This window comes from Rhipicephalus microplus, chromosome X (assembly GCF_043290135.1).
Source record: "Rhipicephalus microplus isolate Deutch F79 chromosome X, USDA_Rmic, whole genome shotgun sequence".
Lineage (NCBI taxonomy): Eukaryota > Metazoa > Arthropoda > Arachnida > Ixodida > Ixodidae > Rhipicephalus > Rhipicephalus microplus.
The window spans coordinates 227,007,850-227,031,904 of record NC_134710.1 but is presented as its reverse complement, the minus strand read 5'-3'; the positions used below and the strand labels follow the sequence as shown (position 1 = coordinate 227,031,904).

The 24,055-nt window shown below is 42.9% G+C and overlaps 1 protein-coding gene across 2 annotated transcripts in view; it reads right to left on the bottom strand.

Moving 5' to 3' along the window:
- The window catches only part of sfl (N-deacetylase and N-sulfotransferase sfl), a 74,013-nt gene extending 61,644 nt beyond the window's left edge, over positions 1-12,369 (bottom strand). Inside the window, exons 1-2 of one of the 2 annotated variants that reach the window (XM_037435560.2) lie at positions 12,231-12,369; positions 3,563-3,648 (exon numbers count right to left, since the gene is read on the bottom strand). The gene's annotated coding sequence lies outside the window, so the exon portion shown is untranslated. Of the gene's footprint in view, positions 1-3,562; positions 3,649-8,995; positions 9,132-12,230 lie in introns of those variants that run through there. The other variant, XM_037435561.2, reaches the window with a different exon arrangement.
- Between the last annotated feature and the right edge of the window lie 11,686 nt (positions 12,370-24,055).

Below are 24,055 nucleotides of genomic sequence, written 5' to 3'. Positions count from 1 at the left end.
TGTCGGCCTTTCTTTTCTCTTCTAGTAATGAACCTATGATGGCAATACGATTCTAAAATAACAGTTTGCAAGTCTGCAGTGATTTAGTGTTTTACTATTCAGTTAGACTAGTCAAACTTCAGCAAGGCCAATAATATCCCAGTTAATGTCTCAATTCTCAAAGTAGCTCTGCTAATCTAACTCCACTGATGACAGTTTGATTGCTACGGGTTGCTAGCTGGTGTTATTTCTATTTTTATAGAAGTGAGGCAATTACAACATAAAAAGTAATTAAAATGGACAAAAAATAACTTGCCACCACTAGAGACCAACTTCACAACCCCACAAGCTTTGTATTACCCGATTGGCACATTACAAGTAATGCTGCGGTGGCCGTCTTTTTCCCCAGTATGCTTTCTTAGGTATTTATGCGTATCATTGGAGGTTAACTATATCTGCTAGACGGTGTCATGTGATATGTGAAATGTACAAGTAGACAACTTATTAATAAGCCATCTCAAGGTAGTCGAGACCCTCAAAATGAAATAATAAAATAAAAATAAATCAAGGGGCCACTTTCGTGGAACACAACCATGTGAAGTCAACAAATAATAATAAGTGGGGTCTTACATTCCAAAACCAAGATATCATTATGAAAGAGGTCGTAGTGGAGAGCTCCCGAAAATTAGATTTTCTGGTGTTCTTTAATGTGCACTTACATCGCACAGTACACAGGCCTTTACCATTTCGCCTTCAATGAAACGAGACTGCCGTGGCCGGGATCGAACCCGCGACCTTTGGGTCAGTAGCCGAACACCCTAGCCACTGATCTACCGAGGCAGATAGTCAAGAGATAGGGAATATGAAAATTGGGCTGGTTTATAATGAAATGGCAGTGCAACCACACATGGACAGAAGAAAGAAGGTATGATAAAAAAGGTCAGTGCTGTGTTTCATGCGCCTTCTTTCCTCTGCCCGTGTGTGCTTGCGCTGCCATTTCATTATGAAGATAAGGAAAACATAGAAAGCATGGACACTACTCTCATAAGAAAAGGGCTGTTTTCGTCCCCTTTCATTTTCTTCTACCATGCAACACTGCCATTACAATCAAAACTAAAAATGAATTTTCCTATATTTTCATCAGGACCCTCGATCACTTCTTTTTTTGTTTGCCGATTAGTGAGGGTCGAGATTCCAGCAGGTTTCATTGCCTTCAGTTAGCATACTGGAGTCAACTGGTTAGCTAACAACCTCTAAAGTTACCGTACTATGCTACACCATTGGGTAAAAATGATAGTCAAACCTTGTTATAAAGTTGAAGGGGGAGTTGTAATTACTTTGTTATAACCATTAGATCGTTATAGCCAATATCTATTTTTACTAACAATTAGCCAGCAATAGAGAATGTACTCATAAATTAATATCACAGCAGCCTGCCGCACAGAAAAAAAACGACCGTCGGAAGGCAAAAAGTAGCAAAATAATAAAGAACAATCCACTTTATTTCTGCCAAATTAACCACAACAGCTGGCAGATCACTTCGAAAAAAAAAATAGTTCTTAATATGCTTTTGCCGACTCTTCCTCACGTGGATGACTGCTCTTTCATCTGCAGCGGCTATTTCAAGTCCATCCTTGCCATCATCGTAAGCACAAAAGAAGCGGCACAGCAGGTCTGTCGCATCCAGCACTTACGCGGGCGTCAGTACGTCGTGTTCACCAACATTAGGCTCTGGGGTGTCAACACATTCGTCACTGTCGTTATACACGCCCATTACTGTGGGTACAATTTCCGCATCGGACAACTCTTCGGTTGTCGCCATGTCAGCATCGGCACCGACGTACATGCAGAAAGTGTCACAGTCAGGCAAAACGCCGGCGTCAAGCAGTGTCCCACAACGTCTGGGCCTGGTCGCCCGCGGCACCCACTGGCGACATCGCCGAAATCTTCGGCCACTTTTTTTTCTTCTTGACGCCAGACTCAACGGCTTTCAACATTGCCGAGTTCTGCTCGATTGTTATATTTTTGTGCTTACATTTGCCGCTGTCGTTGTCCATCTCGTGTCTAGCGGCAGAAACTGATAGAGGTGGTGTAGCTCTTCCACAGCGAAGGCTGTGGCTTAATCTCTGCCCCCCCCCCCCGCCGCGCGAAGCAAAAGGGGAGGAGGAGGGCAGATGCGCGGGCGGGTCAACGAGTTCTACAAGAGAGGGGAGGCCGGCTGACGCGCACGCTCGCGCGAGTTGCTGCGCAGGCGAGTCCATTAGTTCCCGAGTAAAGGGGAGGCAGGGAAACTCGCTCCCACACGCGTGTTGGCAGACGGCTCCCGGGGAGTACAAGGCGCGAGTTTTGAATTACCGCGATCAAGATGAGACGTAAACCACCGCACGTTATAGGATATTGAATAGACGTATACAAAAATTATCAGTAAATGCTCATTGTGGATGAATGGTTCGTTATATCCATTGTGAGGAATTTTTTGCTTCGTTAAAATGAGCGTTTAAATACATACAGAATTTTAGGGGAATTACAATTGCTTTGTTATATTCATTAGTTCGTTATATCCTGCTTCATTATAATGAGGTTTTACTGTATTTCACATCAGGCACCATAACTATAAGCAACATGGGTTAGCATTCCCAGACTTAAAAACACATTCATCTTCGAATATGGACAGGAGTATCTGCTGCTGGAGCACAACTGGAAGCGTGACATACACATAATGTGGAGATCATTTTTCGGCCTACCATAGGTAGTTTTTCATCCACTGTTTATTTGTTTTCCATTTTTTCGAAGTACCATGCCTCAAATGCGTGGTACTTTGACACAACAGTTGAACCCGTTTAACAGAGGCATGCTCAGGGCAGCAATTCTCGTCTTTTATACATGCCTCTTATAAGCAGGGCACCACGTATGCATTTTCTTACCAATCCGTATTTACTGTAGGCTCACTGGTGCCTCTTATACCCATTTTCCTCTCATATCAGTGTCTCTTATAAAGGGGTTCGCCTGTATTTGCATTTTGCCTCTACTGTGTATAAGACCTGATACCACTACCTAAACTCTTCAGATTTTGCCCTTTTACCTAAGTACCGACAAGTGCCTCCTCTCATGGCCCTCTGTCACATGCAGCTGGCTCTGCCACCATTTCCTTCTAAACTAGGAAGATTTACAACGACACATAGATCTAAGTACATTCATTAGCTACACATCTTTCAGCGGACAGTGACAGTGAACAATATGCTAATGCGACGCACCTTCCTCCTACCGTCAGTCCTCTGTCGTTAGCAAGTAGGTGACGCGTTACAGCAGGTGCTGGAAAAGCATTAGAAAGAACATGGCTACCGAACACTAATGTTAGCCAATGAGATTTGTCCGTGACACTTCAATGAGTGTTTGTACTTACGAAAGAGGGAAAAATCTAGAAACTTTACCACTACCTAGTGCTTAGCAGAGCAAAACAATAACGGCTAATACCCCCCCCACACACACACTTATGCATGTGCATGCACACACAAATGTATGCACGCACACTTACAAAGCAACACCAATCATACTTAACTTCGAGGTTTTTATGGCTTCTCACCTTTTTAAAAAGATAATCATCTGAGACATGGGTGGGCTGCCGATGTTGACAGTGAACAAACTTTGCTCAGAACGTGTAGCTCCACACTGCAAAGAAAGAACAAAACTTATAGATCAAGCATTAATTTTCACACAGGACATGCAAATTTGAAAATCTCTCTTATTTGATCATTGTGAGCTCTCCAGCTTCCACATAGACCTGGGTGATAGTAATAGAAACTGAGCATGCAATGTTGTGGCAAAAATAATGATTAGATCATGCCTTCAATTCAGAAAAAAAAAAAAAAAAAACTTCAGTGTTGATTTTTGAATTGTCTGCTCACACAACTGCAACAAAGTTTAGATAGACCATGTATTTCAGATAGATAGATATGTGGGGTTTAACGTCCCAAAACCATTATATGATTATGAGAGACGCCATAGTGGAGGGCTCCGGTAATTTCGACCACCTGGGGTTCTTTAACGTGCACCCAAATCTGAGCACACGGGCCTACAACATTTCCGCCTCCATCGGAAATGCAGCCGCCACAGCCGGGATTCGATCCCGCGTAGACCATGTATTTCAGGGAAAAAAGTTAATCAATCTTGTAATAATAGTCCTCTTTCAAAGCATGCGAGTGCTCTCTCTGCATTGATTTGCCTAACTAATGGTGGCAGCTGACATTGTTCAAATGAAGACAGTTCTAGCTGTCCATGCTAAGACTTTTCCTTTATGCGCATTTACATCCTGAAAGCAGAGTGTTATATTTTCTTCGTCATAGTACTAGGAAACTACCTAAATATATGCTGTTAGGAAAATGACCATGCCTCCATTAGTTGGGCAAACTGCATAAGAAAACAAGCCTTAATTATGAAAATGGTACATTACTATTGCCCTCCTTTTTTGTTGTACACAAGATATTTCATGAAATAGTTGAAGCTATACCTGCATTATTTATTATCTATATAGCTATAATAAGTAAGAGCAAAACTAAAAAAAAAGGCTGCATAGCCACCCACAACCACTTAGTGGTAGCATTTTGGTACTATGTATGGGTGTTTCAATTTTTTTAAGTTCATATAACTATACACACCACTTCAGCTGCATAAATGAATTTTCTGTAAGATTATGATGTACTGTTATTTAGGTAATAACAGTGATTCCAAAAGGCGAACAAAAATAATGAAATTGTACTAAAGAAGTAATCACACTTGCACACCAAAATGAATTTCTGCCATAGGGCACCTTAGCACGTACACTTCCTGGTAGCAGGAAATCAAAGCATATTTCCTCCAGCATCCATCAAAGGCTGCTGCTATTAGACATCAATAGGAGAGAGACTACAGTTGGTGCTTTCATTTGCAACTTGAATATCTCACTTGTACTCTCATAAATATGCCGTTCAATAGCTTTACATCATACGTAAGGAGAAAAGTGAAATGAATAAAAGTATGATAAACATTTTACCAGCATTCCGATGTTTAATCAGATACCTTGCTGCCATCACACATTGCATGAAATGAGACATAGCTGCCCTAAAGCCTGCTCCACCAAGCCATTTACAATTAGCTGCAGTCATACTTACTGATTATTCATAAATTTATTATTATGCTACGAGACTTCAGTAGTGTCCCCAAAGTTTCATAATTTGCACCACACCTACTAAGGAAATTTAGGTGAACTTATTCCCACAACCCCAAGCAAGCAAAACATACATAATACTTTCCTGTGAAACAGATGACAAAAATAGCACACTATGTGTCCAAGCATATCACAACTTTCAAAGTACAATGGCAGCAAATATTTTTTTTCCGAGTCACCAAAACGCACCACTAGTTCATAATTCCCTCCGCATTTTTTTAACCTACAAAATGTTTTCCATTCCAATCTCATCCACACCACTCATCCATTAACTGTGATCCCATTAAAAAGTGAATGCTACCGTGTTTTATCAGATTTCTTGCATGCAAATGTGAGCATCTAAGCCCCCTTTTCATGCTGCCTGGGGAACTTTCCAGTTTGTACTAAAGAAATTATTGAAGAATTTCTGTTTTTACCAAATTTTCAGTGAATAGCCCTTTTATTTGGAGATGAAAACACAAATGGTCTGTGCTTTTTAATACTTAATACTAATCACTATTAGCTTTTATGCAAAACACTTGCACCAATTTATAACAGAACTAAAATTGCACATTATACATGCTTACTACTGTTCTTTTTTATAGCATCATTTTGTTTCAACTTGCATATTTATGCGTAATAGCTTCATTTTGTATTTTTTTCTAGTTCTCTAGAGCATTATTCATACTTTTATTTTGTTTCATTGTGTATCTTTTGTTTTCATTTTGTATATTCCTTTACTGTTCTACTGCAAACGTGTTTAGAAAAATTCATGCTTACGAAGGATGCTACTGTTGCTACAAACACTATGTATTACCATAATCTGCCTTTAACCAATACAGTCTTTGACTTTCGGACTTCCTTATGTATACTAAACGCATGTAAAATTCCTGCACTTACATCAATAAAAAAATTCTGGAAATTTACAAACCATTACACCAAATTTTAATGCTGGGTCTTATTTTTGGAACAGTAACTCTTTGCATTTACCGATTAGTCATTATGACAAATGATGACTGGCCCCACTTCAACTTGGTGCTTCAAAAGACCCAATACATGCTAGTACAAAAATTGCTTTATATGTTTTTTATCGCTAAGAAAACTGTCTTATTCATGACAATTCTCTGCTTGCAAGCAGCTTCTTCAATAGGTGCACTTTGCATACCTATGAGCAAGACACTTGCTCTTTGACCCAATCGCCGACATATGAAGTCAGGTTGCTGACCTTGGTCAGTGCAATTACGTTAAGCACCACAGCAAACCTTTACTTTCAGAATGCCTCCAACTTGACAGATTGCTGCAGAAACCCAGTAGAATTTACTGAACGAGAACTGCTGGCCTGCTAGTGGCACTAAAGGGCACCTGCTAGCACTTTCGGTTAATCTGCTGCCATACCTGTGTCTTCAAAGAACAAGTGTCCACACCAAACACAACACCGTCATTCTTTGGCTTGTACGTACATAACCGAACAGTGACTAGCAATTCACAACCATGGAAACCAACTTGTTTGTCTTAAAAAAGTACATGGTCACGATTTTCTAACAATACTTGTTCTTCAGCGGCCCCAAACAGGCTACAGTCGGCAGCCCATGCAGGTGCTCTGACAAGCCCAACACCTACCGAGTCAATTGTGGTACTAAATGGAACACTGTGCACAGAAGCCACAGACCACCAGACACTCCAACGGAGCCCTTTACCATCACATAAGCTGTCCATCAGACAATGCACCACAAAATGAGACAAAATAATAATGTGTGCTGCCTTCATTTCTTGCATCTTGAGTGTGCTGTTTCAACCGAAGACGCCTCATGCAGCGCAGCAAACCAAGTGCAGCTGTAACTGCCCATCATGTATACAATGGGTATTATGAATGGGTACATCATCATCTGCCAACTATGGAAACTGCAGGGGTAAAGGCCTCTCTCATGTTCTGTCAATCAACCCCGTCCAGTAATTTTTGATGCCACGCTATACCTGCAAACTTGTAGACTTCATCTGCCCACTTAATTTTATGTCTCCCTCTCATGAGTGCCTCCTCTTGGAATCTGGTCAGTTACCCTTAATCACCAGCGGCTATCCGGCTCAAGCGCCACGTGCCCGGCCCATGTCCATTATCTTCTTGATTTTTCAACTGTGATATCTTCAACTTCCGTTTGCTTCCTGACCCACTCGGCACTATTCCTGTCTTTTAAGGTTACACCTATCACTTTTCTTTCCATCTCTTGCTGCGTATCCTCATTTTAAACACTTTTGCAAGCTTTCAAATTTCTGCTCCGTAGGTAAGTAGCGGTAACATGAAGCTGTAATATACCTTCCTCTAGAGAGATACTGGTAGACTACCATTCATGAATTGAGAATGCTTGCCGAATGCACTCCACCTCATCCTTCTAGTTCTTTAACTCTCAGGTGTGGGCTCCGGAGTTACTACCTGTGCCAAGTGGACACGTTCGTTTACAACTTCCAGTGTGTTGCCCGCTATCACAAAACGCTGTTCTTTGCCCGAGACTACTGCACATTACTTTGGTTTTATGCATATTAATTTGCTTTTTGTGTCCCACTCAGTAATAATGAGCTGAAATTTATCCCACGAGTTACTCATCAACACATCATCATGCAGGTTACTATTATACTCTCCATTACCTTTTTTGCCCAATTCTTCCTGATCTAGGGCCCTGAAAACCTCTTATAAGCATGCAGTGAACAGCATGTACTGTGCTGTGCTAGCTGTAGGCATGTGCTAGCTGTGCTATTAGAAGAATTAGAGTTATGTGGGATGTAATAGGACTCGGTGAAGTTAGGAGGACCCATAAGGCTAATACATTGCTGAAGACAGACACATTGTATGCTATCATGGCATAGTTGACACAAGAGAACAAAGAGTGGGTTTTTTTATTCATGAAGACATAGCTGGCAACATAGAGGAATACTATATTATTAGTGAGAAGGAGGCAAGTATAATAATTAAGCTTAATGATAAATACAAGATGAAGGTGGTAATAGGCCTATGTGCCTACATCCAGCCATGATGATCATTTGGTTGAACATTTACACGAAGGCATAGAATCAGCAATGAATAAGGTAAAGATGCAGTATACTGTACTGATGGGCGACTTTAATGCCAAGGTAAGCAAGAAGCAGGCTGGAGAACATGCAGTAGGGGAAAATGGCATCGGCTCTAGAATTGCTGGAGGGGAGTTACTGCTCGAGTTCACAGCACGTAATTTGCAGATCTTGAATATCTTCAACCGAAAACGGGCTAACCGTAAGTGAACATACAGGAGTCCTAATGGCGAAACTAAAATGAAATAGACTTCATTCTGTAAGCACACCCAGGCATTTTACAGGAAAAGATCTGAAGCTATGCCCATAGAATGGTAAGGTCTCGAATTCACCTAGACTTCAGAAAAGAATGGCAGAAACTAATACGCAAGAAGCCCATTAATGAGCTAGCACTGAGCGGAAAGTTGAACACTCTTTGTATGCCCCCAGGTTACTGCTTGTTTCACTTCTAGGTGGCAAAGGGGGGAAAACACAGTCACATGAGACACAGACATGCTGTACCTCTTATGTCCACATCATTATTACTACCTCTAGGTGTTGAACTCAGCAAACAATGAAGGGCCTGTTTTCAAGCTTTAGAGGGTTTGGTTTAAAATCTAAGAAGTCAGTGGGACTAAAACAGCTACACACATTTTTATGGAGAGGTCCTGGGTTTTTGATGCAGTCATTTCAAGTACCACACGAAGGCAACAAAATTTAAAAACAAATGTGGACAAATTCACCGTTGTAAAGATTATATTTACAGCACAAAACACACCCAACACAATGAGTTACCTTGTCGAGGCAGAACCAAGAATACAAATGATGTATCATAGCACACAATTTCCAAAGCCCTACAGTCAGAGCAGTTTCCTCATCGCTACATGCAGCAGGAAAACACCCACTCCATGGCTGCTGCCTATCTTATCTGGAAGTATGCGCATTGCGAAAAACAAGGAATAACGTGCTCGGTCGTTGACACTTAAAGCAATGGAAGCTGAGTAAACAGGAAGAACCCACACCTCAAACCTGCTCTACCAAAAACTTTTTTTGCACACATGTACCTCTTGTGTCTGCATCATCATTACTACTTTTTGGTGTTAAACAGTGCAAACCTTGAAAGGTCTGTTTTCAAGCTTTACCAGGTTCTGTTTAAAATCAAATAAGCCAGTGGGATTAAAACAGCTATACATATTTTATGGAGGAATACACACAAACATGCATTTACATTTTAAACTGTACACAGCCTTGTATATAGCAGCGATTACTACTAAATCGTAAAATAAAGCACACAGGTATTAGAAAACGGTTAGCACAAAGATGTTAGTGATGCAAGATGCCATATATTACATAAGTACCAAAACCTGATAGGCACATTTATACACAGTAAGCCCATGACAAGCCAGAAAATCAGCCAGCGCTACCATTACGACTGCTGAAACCCTGAGAAGGGCCCTCACATTATCAATTTTCCGAAGAAGACAATTCACCAGAGTCAGAATAGAAACAAATACAAAAGATACATGAGGCTTGTACTTATCATAATGTGCTTAATAGTTCCTGCAAACTACATCCTCACTCGTAAGCGTCAGCTACAAATAAAGTCACGATACCAATAGTGGGGCTGTCCCACCAATAGTGGGACAGGTGAATGTTCATAGTTGTGTATGAAAAAAGTGGAAACTTTAGGGATTGCTTTTCTTTGTTAGACACAATGTTACTGAGAACAGACAATTATGGCAAGAATGGTACAGGACTAAGTGTAATGTAAATGTGAAGAAAAGTGGACTGAAAGGTAACTTGCCATTGCCAGGCACCGAACCTGTTACCATTGAATGTATCCAACGCTCTACCAACTAAGGAACAGCTGGGGTCATCCCGCCGTCCAATTTATGAGGCATATATTTGCACTTAATCCAGGGAAGTCGTAGTCGGCGCAGGCAAGTGCAGAACACTTTCTGCTTGTTGGCATCATGTAGCACGTGATCTTATTACAAGCTGGCAGCTGACCCATAATTTCTCGCATACCCCCTGAAGGCATGAAGTCTGCCAGGAAGAGACTCTCACTATGAATCAAGGAATGAAGTGGAAATTCAAGGGCTTGTTCTTTTTTGTTAGATACAATGTTAATGAGAACTAACAGACAATAATGCCAAGGAAAGTATAGGGGATGTTATTAGTAGTAATTGTAATGCAAATGTGAACTAAGAAAAGTGGACAAAAAGATAACTTGCCACTGGCAAGAGCCAAACCTGCAACCTTTAAATTGTGTATATTGTATTGTAATAAGGGGCAGATACTTATAGTTTTCACTAAACAACTTGAAATTTATGAGCAACCAGAGTGAACACGCATGTCAGGTGACTTCCTTGAAAAATTAACAGAACCGACATTTGGCAGAGTTATTTTAGGCTTCATTTTCATCTTGTATAGAATCTTGGGTGACCGCCCAAGTTCAGGGTCAAGCACATGCCCCATTGCTTATGATTATTGTTCATGCCTGCCCTGCACTGTTTTACTGAACATACATGCACCTACGAGGCAACATAATGCTAGAACAATCACACATTTGAAGTAAACAGGTGACACAAACAGGTGACACAGATTCAACCATCTAGAGCTCATAAGCTGCCAGGTCAAGCCAGAGAGCTTGACCTGACAATTCTAGCATAGGCATGTTGGCCAACCTCTAAGAACTCAATCTCTTTTAGTGTATTAACTACTAAAGGTTTTTGTTTGTCAGTATGCTTTACAAGGAGTCTTCACTGGCAAGTGAATTCACAGGGTGGAAACAGCCCACAGGCATCACCTTGTCTTCCATGCTGTCATTCATTCATTATGAATCATAACCAACAAGCATTAGCAAATTTTAGATTAAGCAGCATTATGACATGTTATCATTCCCATGCAAAACAGCTTCTTTACCATAAGCAACAATAGTCTCATCTTTACATTTATATCAGTATAGGTAGCACAGGTCGGAAGTATCACTTTTTCAAACAGTTCCAGTCCTTGTGAAGAATTTCTATTTCAAACAAGTAGGCACGATAAAGTGTGTGTGTGTGTGTGTGTGTGTGTGTGTGTGTGTGTGTGTGTGTGTGTGTGTGTGTGTGTGTGTGTGTGTGTGTGTGCGTGCGCGCATGGGTGCGTGCGCGCTTGTTTACGCCAGAACACAACATTCTTTTTTTACTATTATTACTACAAGTATCGTACGTCAACTACAAAAGGCGAATCCACTCAACCATAAGCATGCACAAATGGTGACAGGGGTTTGCTCTAAAATCACAAGCACTTGACAGTGAAACGAAGCGGTGCGAAAGCAAACAATATAAACACAGGCAACCACGCAAGTCGTCGGAAGAGCATAAAAATGCATGGAAGACACGGCTTGCCATTAGCCGTCTCATTCTGTGTGGCACGCGCAAGCAAGCGCAGTTCACAATCGTACACATGGGAAACATGCAATGACCGAGTTAGCAGAAGGTCGGTGCTTTGCACTAGCCCAGTACATACAACCTGGCTACGCTCAGGCGAACGTGACGCGTACCGTGCTGTTTTAGGTTGTAAGTAACCAATGCTAATTTAATTGTGCGAGGTTCGCAGACATGCGCTCGTATATTCAAGAAGTGTTCAGCGCGCGCGGGGAAAACACCATAATAACGCTGAAACGCGTGTGCTCATTTCTTTGGCTGAAGACCAGCACCACTATCAGCGGGGTGAAGTGCCAGAGAAGGCACACGCCCTCGGACACGAACCCGCGTTCACGAACCAATGCATCGTCATATCTGCCATCAGCTTTCTGCAAACCAGCGGCACCAGCGACTTCGTCCACACAACCTCGGCGTAAAGCAATACCAACACTCTGTTTCGAACCAGTCGTCACTTTCCGAATTTGAAAGCGATCATTATTAGGTGTTACTTAAGCGAATGGGATAACAAGTGCTATGAATGGAATACGTCAATTCCGAGAAACATATAGGCTTAAATGCCTGCATGCAAACGGGAGAAGCAGATATCAAAAGAGGCTCACATGATAGCGGTAACGGCGATTTCACATATCAACGCCCGCTTTCACTCATAACTTTGCGCTTGCAGGCAATGCAGACAGGCGCAAAGCAAAAGTGAACGAGGACAAGTGAACGAGCAACTACAAACAGATTCGTCACAAGCGTCACTGCGGTATCAACAGTGTTGCCAAGATGTCAACGGGTATAACCGCTGTACAGAAGAAGAAGTGAGCAAAAATATGATTGGTGGATTAGTTTGGGAGGGAATTTCAATCTGTTTCGGCTGGCAAGTAAAAATGATCTCATCCGCTGAACTGACAAAAAAGATTCGCTTTTTTGGCTAGGTAATTTAGTAGTTGTATCGGTGAAGCCCTACATCTTCCCGCGAATCACGCGACGGGCACTTCATACACAACCACAGCCTCCTAGATTTTCCTTGCCTGCCGGTTGAGCGCGAAACGCCGGTCATCAATGACGGCGCTGCCTACGTAGGGGTAAACGTCTTTGTACTTGGCCTTTAGAATAGGCAATTTTGGCGTTTGCTACCAATTTCAGAGGCTGTGCCTTGTATTGAAGATGTTGCCTGTTGAATGACGGCGTCACTTATGTAGGGTTGATTAAAACTACGTTTACGCCTTTTTAAAATATTTACGTTATTTTTGTTGCATATAAGTTCCAAAAAACGTAAAAACTTATTTAAAAACACCCCTACTTAGGTGGCGCCACCACCATAGTTTCAATGACGCCCGCTTTCTAAGTGACCACCGATAATCCGGCAGGCGAGGGAAATCAAGGAGGCTATGGCACAACACTGCGCCCACCTCGTCGGACGCAAAAGGATAAGGTTGTGCTAGTTAGGTCGTTGTTCACTAAAAATACCCAGACCAAAAATGAGCACGCAGGTGACCACGTTGTAGACTCGGGGACGTAGCCAGAATTTTTATGGGGGGGAGGAGGTCACACACCCAACGTGGGGGGGGGGGGCGAGCACAGGCATCAGCTTTTCTCTGTGACGTCACGATCGGTAGCAGTGCATGTATATCAAGTCATAAATTTCCCCTCTCCCCATGCGTATAGTTGTGAAGAGAGTAAGTGAAAGTACTATAAGAATGGTTGATTGATATGTGGGGTTTCACGTCCCAAAACCATTATATGATTATAAGAGACGCCGTAGTGAAGGGATCCAGAATATTGGACCACCTGGGGTTCTTTAACGTGCACCCAAATCTGAGCCCACAGGCCTACAGCATTTTCGCCTCCATGGGAAATGTAGCAGCTGCACCCGGGATTCGATACTGAGACCGGCGGGTTAGCAGCCGAGTACCTTACCCACTAGACCACGGCGGTGGTGCAGTACTGTAAGTTAAGTACTCTAAATACAGTAAATGACAGGTACAGTGAGCGTTTGGAGCAACAGCCTCTCGCCGCACCATTGAACAGACTAGTTTTCAAAAACGCATTATTGCGATTACCAACCCAATTGAAGACTACATCGCTATTCGTTAATTTTTGTTAAGTGTAGACGTCGCAGTCCTCATCAGGGCGCAGTGCGTTTGACGGGTCAAGGAGGGTTCCGCTTACAACGAGGAATGAGAGGTGTACACAGCATGTTTTTGTACATTCATAATTACATTTTGGTTTTGCTTACTTTGTAGAGCGAAATTCTTACTGTCGATGTCTGTGACTTCATGCCTGTGGGAATGATTTATACATTAATCTCTCTATGTCAAGCCACCCAGCAGTGGTAGCTTTTAGTCATTTTTTTTTACTTTACAACGTGCATCCAAGCATGCTTGCGATACGCAATAAGTAATTTTTTTTGTAAGATATGCTGCATCTTGGCAACACTAATTTGCACACGTTAATTATCGGGTAGACTTTCAGTTGCACTGTGACTAATGATAGCAATGAAGTACTGCAATCGTAGAGGTTTTATTGTGCAATCTGCGAGGGCAAGGTAAACATTGATGAGAAATGTCCACTTGGTCTATATCAAAAGTGTACGTGCGACCGGACTATACGCACCTACGTGCATAAAACTTGGTCGCTGCGCATATGCGCTAAAACACTTAAATGCGCGCAAAAAACGTAGTATGTTCTCATATTTTTTGTGTGTGTCGTTGCTCTCTTCTTTCAGCTCTCTGAAACGATAGCGTTGCGGCAAGGTGTCTTCCGTTGTTTGCAAGCGTGCAGCCTACTTTTCACTTTACCTGAACATACTAAGAACTGTACAGAATATTTCACCATGTAGCATACGTCCATTCATGTTTCTAGCACTTACACCAGCGTGAACAGGAGAAGCCTCGAACCACACAAAATTATCAGTGATCGGCTCACCAGAGATGAAGGAATGAACTCCGGAGTTGCTCAGAGCATGATCCATTTCGCAGAACGTGTGAACTCCGGCGAAAACTGCCAGTGCATGCAACACGAGTTTACTTACGCTCTACTGTGCACCGTCCATTCCTGTTCGTTGTCTGTTTCGGGCATTCTGATGCAAGTCACTGGAATTTCACTACTGCAATGACCTCCTTCACGTTCATTCACGTTTGTGGTATTTCATCACAACGCGAAAGAGACTACCAGCCTTCCGTGTGGGCACAATCACAAACGTGAGACATCTCGCGCGCAGAGTAAGATACTAGGCGAGCGCGACCTTACCGAGACCTGAAAGGAAGCGGACGAAATGTATACCCGCGAATCTTTCCGCCAGCCGAGAAACAAGCGCTAGTGTTTAAGGCGGAAATTTACCAGCTGACATGTATCGTCGCTAAAGTTCTCGTTTCTCGCATTCAGGGTCACTGCCCGAATATTGCTGAGCTCGTTGCTTCCTAGCAATGTGAAGTCACCACCTTGAGATTCGCTGCCGACACGTTTTGCTTGGTAGTTCGTGTCCTGAGTCCTTCAGCGCCCTCTTTGAGACTCGATGGTCGCACCGAACACTGTACGGTATAACACTTGATTATTTCCCGAAAAGCGACGTTGCTCCCAGTGCACACTTGACAACTGGCGAAAATGAGAATGCTGATTGTCACAGGCAGGCAGCTTCATTGAAGTGACTTGTCAGTGGCTGGCATGGAAGAGCACTTCAAGCCTTCAGTATTTCTGGCCTTTTCTGGACTATTTAATAGACCACTTCAATGAGCGCTTTAAAGTGCATCGGCACACCTTGAAAATGCTTTCTTCGCTTCTGCCACAGAACATTCCCGAATCTGCCACTCTTCCCACCGCGGAGAAGTTATCGACGTGTATACTCGAACATTATCTCAACTTAAGCATTGCAATGGGAGTTAGCAGTATAGGCGACGAAATGGAAGCGAGAGAAGCGAGAAACGCTGAGCATTTCTGCTATGCAAGCGGTTGCCAATTGCCCGGAAAGAATTCTTCCCAAACATGCAACCTTTTCTAAATATTCCGGCAACTCTGCCATTGAGCACAGCTGAAGGAGAGCGCTTTTTTCCATCGCTGAGACGCCTGAAGTTGTATAGCTGAGAGCTACAACAACACATGGAAGATTGTTTGGCATCGCTTTCTGAACATCCACCGTAAAATACAAATCCGTCCGTAAGACATTCTCTGTTCTTTAACGGGAACGTAGTCGGCTTCACCTATGTGTGTGTAATATCAACCATAAGCGCCAGCTTAAACAAGGATGAAAGTTAACTGAAATTATTCTTGGATTGAGATGTTCTGAACAACAGTGAAAACATAGATTTAATGATCAATTGATGAAGTTTAACATCTGGTGGGCGACTTCAATGCCAAGGTAGGGAAGAAGCAGGCTGGAGACTTGGCAGTAGGAGATTATGGCGTCGGTACTAGAAATGCCATGCAGAAGGGAGCTTTAGTAGAATTCGCAGAACGCAATGATTTACGAATCTTCAATACCTTCTACCAAAAACAAGGGAACCGTAAGTGGACATGGAGGAGCCCTAATGGCAAAATTAAGAACGAAATAGACTTCATGCTGAGTGCACACCCAGGCATCGTGCAGGATGTGTAAGTGCTTGGCAAGGTACGATGCAGTGAACATAGAATGGTACGGTCTCGAATTCGCCTAGACTTGAGGAAGGAACGACAGAAACTGATACACAAGCAGCCAACCAATGAGCTAGCACTGAGAAGGTAAGTACAGGAATTCGGAGTCTCCCTTCAGGAACTCGGCTCTTATCGAGGAAACCAGCCTTAGCGTTAACGCAATGAATGATAATCTGACGAGTATCATTACCGAGTGTGCAGTAGAAGTTGGAGGTGTGGTAGTGAGACAGGACACTGGCAAGCTGTCCCAGGAGACGAAGAACCTTATCAAAAAGCGTGAAAGCATGAAAGCCTCAACTCCAACAGACAAAATAGAATTGGCAGAGCTTTCGAAGTTGATTACTAAGCGTAAGGTATCTGATGTAAGAAGGTATAACACGGAGAAAATTGCACACGCTCTGAAGAACGGAGGAAGCGTCAAAGCAGTGAAAAGAAAACTTGGGATAGGCAAAAACCCGATGTATGCACTAAGAGGCAAGGAAGGCGAAGTAATTACTAATATAGATAAGATAGTTAAATAGCAGAAGAGTGTTAAGAGATCTGTACAGTAGCCAGGACAACATCATCATCAGCCTGATTACGTCCACTGCTGGACAAAGGCCTCTCCCATGTTCTACCAGTTAACCCGGTCCTGTTCTTGCTGCTGGCAATTTATACCCGCAAACTTCTTAATCTCATCTGCCCACCTAACCTTCTGTCTCCCCCTAACCCGCTTGCCTTCTCTGGGAATCCAGTTAGTTACCCTTAATGACCAGCGGTTATCCCGTCTACGCGCTACATGCCCGGCCCATGTCCATTTCCTCTTCTTGATTTCAATCAGGATATCCTTAACCCCCGTTTGTTCCCTAATTCACTCTGCTCTATTCTTGTCTCTTAAGGTTACGCCTACCATTTTTCTTTCCATTGCTCGCTGCGTCATCCTCAATTTAAGCTGAACCCTCTTTGTAAGTCTCCAGGTTTCTGCTCCGTAGCTAAGTACCAGCAAGATACAGCTGTTATATACCTTCCTTTTGAGGGATAGTGGCAATCTACCTGTCATAATTTGAGAGTGCTTGCCAAATGTGCTCCACCCCCTTCTTATTATTATAGTTACTTCAATCTCGTGGTTTGGCTCGGCGGTTATTACCTGCCCTAAGTAGACATATCTTTTACAACTTGAAGTGCACTATTACCTATCTCGAAGCGTTGCTCTTTTCCGAGGTTGTTGTATATTACTTTCATTTTATGCAGATTAATTTTAAGACCCACCTTTCTGCTCTCGTTGTCTAACTCCGTAATCATGAGTTGCAATTCGTCCCCTGAGTTACTCAGCAATGCAATGTCATCGGCGAAGTGCAGGTTACTAAGGCACTCTCCATTAACTCTTATCCCTAACTGTTACCATTCTAGGCTTCTGAAAACCTCATGTAAGCACGCGGTAAAAAGCAATGAGGAGATTGTGTCCCCCTGCCTTACACCCTTCTTGACTGGTATTCTGTTGCTTTCTTTATGAAGCACTATGGTAGCAGTTGATCCCATGTAGATTTCTTCCAGGATGTTTATATATACTTCATCGACGCCCTGATTCCGCAGTGTCTGCATGACGGGTGATATTTCTACTGAATCAAACGCCTTCTCGTAATCTATGACTGCTATGTATAGTGGTTGGTTATACTCTAAGCATTTCTATATTACCTGATTGATAGTATGAATGTGGTCGATTGTTGAGTAGCCTGTTCGAAATCCTGCTTGTTCCTTTGGTTGATTGAATTGTAATGTTTTCTTTACTCTGTTAGCCATTACATTTAAAAAAAGCTTGTATATTACAGAGAGAAAGCTGATCGGCCTGTAATTCTTCAAGTCCTTGTCATCTCCTTTCTTATGTATTAAGATGGCGTTAGCATTCTTCCAAGACTCTGGTACTGTTCCCGTCAGGAGACACCTCGTAAACAGGGTGGCTAGTTTTTCTAACACAATCATTCCTCCATCTTTCAGCAGATCTGATGTTATCTGATCCTCACCAGCAGCTTTGCCTCTTTGCATGCTCTCTAAAGCTTTTCTGACTTCTTCCATCATTACTGGTGGGGTGTCATCTGGGTTACTGCTAGGTCTAATTGTATTAAGTTCGTGGTTGTCCCGGCTACTGTACAGATCTCTGTAAAACTCCTCCGCTATTTCAGCTATCCTATCTGTATTGGTAGTTATTTTGCCTTCTTTGTCCCTTAGTGCATACATCTGATTTTTGCCTATCCCAAGTTTCCTCTTCACTGCTTTGACGCTTCCTCCGTTTTTCAGAGCGTGTTTAATTCACTCCATGTTATACCTTCTTACATCGGATACCTCACGCCTATTAATTAACTTCGAAAGCCCTGCCAGTTCTATTTTGTCTGTTGTACTTGAGACTTTCATGATTTGACGCATCTTAATGAGATTCTTCGTTTCCTGGGAAAGTTTGCCAGTGTCCTGTCCATCTACCGTACCTCCAACTTACACTGCACACTCTGTAATGATACTCGTCAGATTTTCATTCATTGCGTCAACAATAAGACTGGTTTCCTCAATAAGAGCTGAATACCTGTTCTGAATTGAGACTCCGAATTCCTGTACTTACCTTTTCAGTGCTAGCTCATTGGTTGGCTGCTTGTGTATCAATTTCTGTCGTTCCTTCCTCAAGTCTAGGCGAATTCGAGACCGTACCATTCTATGGTCACTGCATCGTACCTTGCCAACTGCTTCCACATCCTGCACGATGCCTGGGTGTGCAGTCATTATAAAGTCTATTTCATTCCTATTTTCGCCATTAGGGCTCCTCTATGTCCACTTGCGGTTTCCTTGTTTTCGGTAGAAGGTATTCAAGATCCATAAATTATTGCGTTCTGCGAATTCTACTAATAGCTCCGCTCTGGCATTTCTATGCCATAATCTCCTACTGCATGGTCTCCAGCCTGCTCCTTCCCTACCTTTGCAATAAAGTCTCCCATCAGTATAGTCTAATATGTTTTTACCTTACTCATTGCCGATTCCACGTCTTCATAGAAGCTTTCAACTGAAGCGTCGTCATGGCTGGATGTGGGCGCGTAAGCCTGTACCACCTTCATCTTGTATCTTTTTTCAGTTTAATTACGATACCTACAACCCTTTCATAAATGCAATAGTATTCCTCTTTGTTGCCAGGTATGTTTCTGTTAATTAGGATCCCCACTCCCAGTTCTCTTCTGTCAGCCAAGCCCCTATAGCAAAGGACTAGCCCATTCTGCTGCACCATATAGGCCTCATCTGTCCTCCTAACCTGACTGAGCCCTATTATATCCCATTTAGCACCCTCTAGCTCCTCGTATAGTACAGCTAGACTTCCATCACTAGATAAGGTTCTAGCGTTAAACGTTGCCAAGTTCGGGTTCCAATGGCGGCCTGTCCGGATCCAGAGATTCTTAGCACCCTCTGCTGCGTTGCAGATCTGACCGCCGCCATCGTCAGTTGCTTCGCAGCTGCTGGGGACTGAGGGCCGTGAGTTATTTGACGTATGCATGTGGGAGGTAGTGGCCAGATTCTGCACCAGGGTGGCCAATCCTTCTCTCGTGAGGGAGTGCGTTCCCGGTGGTGGTTGCCGGTGAGGCAGCACCCCAGGCCGCACCCCAGGTTGGTTCGAAGAGTACATTGTTTCATATTGAAATATTTACTTCACAAACTGCCATGACAGTGGTATGAGAATCTGATTTTAGGTTTCACGACAAGAGGGAAGTGCACGAATTGTTCCCGATTCACAACTTGAGGGTTTTGTCACTTGGCAATAATGAGAGTGCAGGAAACCTGACATTCCTGCTCATGTGGCAGATAAGTCACTGCAGAACTCCGCATCACGGGCAGTGCTCAATAATTCTAATGATTTTCACATCTCTGCTTATCATTTTTTCCTTCTAGTTGTTTTACACCTACTTGTATTAGCCATTTTGGCACATTTTGTTTGCTACATATTTGTTGTTGACCAGCTCAGTGATAAAAAAAGAAATAAAAATCAAGGTTTGTGCAGGTGATGAGAGGCACAAATACCAGGACAAAGGAGAGGGTTTCACTGTGGCCACACTGCGAGGGAAGTCGCGAGGTTCCCATCACTGGAAACGCTAATCTATGACCAGATGATGAAAAATGCAGCTTTGGAACTCATTTTGGCCGAGACAGAGAAGTGACTACAGAATTATTGTTGCTTATTGTTAATTAGTGGTCAAACCGAGAACGTCTCCCCTGCATGCAGAAGCAAGCTGCAAGATGCACACAATTTCGCATTTGCCACAGTGAATTGTCTTAAAGTGAAAAGAAAGCCTAACACTGTTCTAAACCTACCCTGGGACATGTAGGCACAGAGGGCAAAGCGCATAGCGTGCACCAGTGCCACACTCTGGGATGCCTCGTGGGTATGTCAGCCTTCAGGCCTTGCTTGGCACGCCCAATCTCAACTGGATCCAGGTTTGAGTTGTGAAGCTTCTGATTCAGGTCCTACGATGTGCCCATACACCGGTTTGTAAAAAACCACAGTAAAGGATAGAATAGTAACGTACACATACTTGTCACAAGAAACATAACTTTATGTGATTCAAACACCAATTGTACATTTTCAAAAGTAGAACTAAAAACATGCTACTCGTATAATGGCAGAGAAAAAATGGTAAACACCAATACAGCAGCATTGAAACAGAGGAGTACCAGACTGAATTCAGTGCTTCTGGTTATGGCCTTTTCATACATGCCCACCTGTGAACTATAAAACTGAAAATCTTAACATGCAAAACAGGGCAGCAATAGCACACGTTTTCTCCGAGTAGCATACCTGCCGTAAGGTACTACTGATGAAAGGTTTGTTGAATTTACTTTTAAACACAGCGCGAAAACAGCAGAAACTGAAAACATTGTTTTGAAATTAATCACTACGATGCTGCTGAATTCTGGTGCTTCAGCTACAGCTGCAGCAGAAAAAGACTGGTGCGAGTTGCCAATGACCATAGCTGCAAAATCGTGACTAGCGTTTGAAAAGCCTCCCTACCTCGAGAGAAATGCCCTGGATTACATCGGTGGGGTCAATCAGATTGCCTAGTGACTTGCTCATATTGTGACCATGGGCATCACGCACTATAGAGTGGAGTAGCACCTGCAGTGTAATAAACGAAAACGATTCAGGAAAGAAAAAACTGCAGTGATATAGGTCACCATATTTAATAGACTGCAATAAGACCACGATTGTTGAAGGAGCGGAAACTGTTCAACCTGTTCCCCTATCAAAAAATATAACTGCGTGTGTAACACGAAGCCCTAAACATCATCATTGCGATCAGCAAATTCATTAGGTTCTATGGAAGTCAAGAAAGCATCGAAACTGCTATGTTTTAATCATGAGTAGGATTGAGATTCGACGCCTTGTTTGAAAGCATCCATCAAAGCAGTGCCCTTCAATGTTTATAGCTATTTCGCAATCATAAACGTCTCGTAGGTCAGTTGGGGGAAGTGCACACGGGGGGTGCAATGTGGTGCAACTTCAAAATTATATACAGTCGACGTCCGATTTCCCGGACCCTTAATGGACCTTGAAAATGTCCCGAAAATCGGGCGGTCCAGAAAAACAGGTGCACGTGATAAGCACATTTTTTGTTGGCATTTTTGGCTGAGAGAAGGGTAACAGTCAAAGTACAAAATTTCCATTGCAATTCAGCCAATGCATCGTTTAGATGGCTCTGAAAAGAGGCGTTTATATTTAAAAAATCCGACGTGGCAGGCGCTATCTCATAGGTCAGCACTTGGGCGCAAAGAAGTCGCCTATTTTACTTTGCATAGCGTTCCACCAGGTAACATTAGATCTGCTAAAAGATGGAGGACAGATTGTGTTATAAAAACTCGTCACTCTGTTTACGAAGTGTCTCCTGACGGGAAGAGCACCAGAATCTTGGAAGAATGCTATTATCTTAATTCATAAGAAAGGAGATGACAAGCACTTGAAGTATTACAGGCCGATCAGCTTGCTCTCCGTAGTACACAAGCTACTTACAAAGGTAATGGCTAACAGAATGAAGACAACATAAGAATTCAATCAACCAAAGGAACAAGGAGGATTTCGAACAGGCTACTCAACAATCGACCACATTCATACTATCAATAAGGTAATAGAGAAATAATCAGAATACAGCCAACCACTATACATAGCTTTCATAGATTACGAGAAGGCGTTTGATTCAGTAGAAATATCAGCAGTCATGCGGGCACACCGGAATCGGGGCGGAGATGAAGCATATATACACATCCTGGACAAAATATACAGGGGATCAACTGCAACCACAGTGCTCCTTAAAGAAATCGACAAAATACCAATCAAGAAGGGTGTAAGGCAGGGGATACAATCTCCCCTCTGCTATTTACCGCGTGCTTACAGGAGGTTTTCAGAGACCTGGAATGGGAAGAGTTAGGGATAATTGTTAAAGGAGAGTACCTTAGTAACCTACGCTTCGCCGATGACATCGCATTGCTGAGTAACTCAGGGGATGAATTGCAACTCATGATTATGGAGTTAGACAAGGAGAGCAGAAAGGTAGGTCTTAAAATTAGTCTGCAGAAAGCGAAAGTAATGTGCAACAACCTCGGAAGAGAACAGCGCTTCGAGATAGGTAATAGTGTACTTAAGTTGTAAAAGATTACGTCTACTTAGGACAGGTAATAACCGCCGAGCCAAACCACGTGATTGAAGTAACTAGAAGAATAAGAAGTGGGTGGAGCACATTTGGCAAGCGCTCTCACATCATGACTGGTAGATTGCCACTATCCCCCAAGAATAAGGTATATAACAGCTCCATCTTGCCAGTACTTAGCTATGGAACAGAAACCTGGAAACTTGCAAAGAGGGTTCCGCTTAAATTGAGGACGACGCAGCGAGCAATGGAAAGAAAAATGGTAGGCGTAACCTTAAGAGACAAGAAGAGAGCAGAATGGATTAGGGAACAAACGGGGGTTAAGGATATCATGATTGAAATCAAGAAGAGGAAATGGACATGGACCGGGCATGTAGCGCGTAGACAGGATACCCGCTGGTCATTAAGGGTAACTAACTGGATTCCCAGAGAAGACAAGCGGGTTAGGGGGAGACAGAAGGTTAGGTGGGCAGATGAGATTAAGAAGTTTGCGGGTAAAAATGGGCAGCAGCAAGCACAGGACCGAGTTAACTCCGGAAGATGGGAGAGGCTTTTGTCCTGCAGTGGACGTAGTCAGGATGATGATGATGTTGATGATGATGATGATGATGATGGACATCCAAAAACTACGATGCGACTACGAGAGACGCCGCAGTGGGGTGCTCCGGAAATTTTACCAATTTTCTTCTTTAACATGCACGTAAATAGAAGTGCACGGGCCTCAAGCATTTTCGCCTACATCGAAAATACGACAAGGATTCGATCCCGCTATCTGCGGATAAGCAATAGAGAACCATAACCACTGGACTAGCCTGGCGGGTAGTAAATAAAATATGGCTTCGGTAAATCAGTACGCGCTACTTTTCGTACAGCTGAAGGAAGCAAGTTCAACTCTATGAGAAATATTGCTGAAAATCACTTTGACAGCGTGGCAGAGTGATTCCGTTCTCTCCCGTTGTGTACTCCTTGCTTTTCAGTGGCACCTTTCACTTGCAGACGTAGTGAGCGAATACTAAAGGTGTGAACGACAATGCAACAACACAAATTTGCACGTGATAATTCAAGCAAATTTTGGGTAACATATCTGGCATTTAATGTGACATGCAATGCGCCGGATAATCTTTGTGTCAATTGGAAAAAAAGATAATCAACAGTATTCTGCT